The following is a 1,741-nucleotide window of genomic DNA, read 5'->3' as shown; positions in this document are numbered from 1 at the left end:
GGCATATGTGACGCCATATGACAAAACGGCGAAATACTACGCACATGACACCCTTTAGCGTGAATATAACACGCGAACCCAAGGCGTCTTAAGTTGACTGGCATCCTTTAGCGTGAATATGAGACGCAGACCCTACCCCACACCTAAACCTACCCATCACAGTGCGTGTTATATTGACGATAAAGGGTGCCATGTGCGTAGTATTTCGCCGTTTTGTCATATGGCGTCACATATAACGCCAAAGGATGAGAATGCGTTAGAATTGCATGATATAAACTTGCATTGCATGTTATAAAGTTTGAGATATAAACGCGCAATTCTAAGGAATAAATTCTGTCTTTTTTTCCTTAGAATTGGACTTTTTAACTCGCAATTGCGACTTTGTATCTCGCAATTCTGAAAAAAAGATGTCAGAATTGCAAGATAAACTTGCAATTTTTAAATAGAAATTCGCAATTATCTTTTACGATGTTTTATTCTGTGGCGGAAACAAGCTTCCATATATGTTGTAGCTGGATGTTGATGTTTTTAAGTGTGAATCCGGTGCATCTTCATCATGGCGTGTGGTTTCAGCAGACACACCTGACTCCTCCAGGCCTCAAACACACATCTGAGGTGAACAACTCCTGGAATGTTAAATCCGACCGCTCGAAGGGTTCAACACTAAACGCTCGTTCTGAAGGGAGTTTGACCTCAATTACTCAAGTATTCTGCTTTAGTGACTGTGCTCCACAGAAGAAAGAAAGAAAGCCATGGGTATGATGATATGATGTCAGATTCACATCTACTCTGGATGTGTTTAACAGTGACTGAAAACAGCTTCATCTGTGTCTGTTATTCGCATACAGAGGATTTTGTTTACAGTAAAACCATCTTTTATGGGTCTGAGCGACTCAAAGGAAATAACTCAGCAGTGAATCTGTGGTCTATGAGAACAGCATGTTTTAAAACAGCCCAACACACACTATACAGGTTCCACTAAAATGACTTTTTAATTGGACGAACATTTGGAGTCAGAAATATAAGATAAATCAGTGCTTGAAGCTTTTATGTATAATGCATTATAAAACTATTGATCATGCATTTTATAATGCATTGTTCTCGTGAATAATTGTAACCACAGTTATAATACACTTTTAGAAAGTATAGGCTACAGTTATTTATGAAAAGATATAATGCATCACAGCATGCATTATGAATAGCTTTATAATGCATAACACATAACGGCTTTAAATAAAGTGTTACCGATACATCATCCACAGCATATTTCTGTTTTCCTGGGAAGAAAGATTGCAGATTTCTGACATGTGAACTCAGAATTCAAATTAATAACTTACAATTCTGAGGAAAGAATTCTGAATTGTTAGTCACATTTTCCTTTATATGCACATATATATATATATATATTCCATGATGGAATTTAGAATCCATTATGGAAGAAAATTCCTGCCCTATAACTAATTAGTCAAGTAAATCTTAATTATGAGATTAAAAAGTCAAAATTATGACATACTAAGTCATAATTATGACATGGAAATAATAATTTGATGAAAAGTTGAAAAAAGATAAAAGATGAAAAGTTGAAATTATGACATAATTATGTCATAAAAAGTATTATCATCTCAATTATAACTTAATGTCATCATTTTTAACTTTTTTATGTCATAATTGACATTATAATTTCAACTTTTCATCTCATAAATCTGACTTGATATGTCATAATTTCAAATTTTCATCACAT

The sequence above is a fragment of the Siphateles boraxobius genome, unplaced genomic scaffold (genome assembly GCF_051911475.1).
Source record: "Siphateles boraxobius isolate OS27281-9 unplaced genomic scaffold, OSU_SipBor_1 191, whole genome shotgun sequence".
Taxonomy (NCBI): domain Eukaryota; kingdom Metazoa; phylum Chordata; class Actinopteri; order Cypriniformes; family Leuciscidae; genus Siphateles; species Siphateles boraxobius.
Note: the sequence above shows the minus strand (reverse complement) of the source record.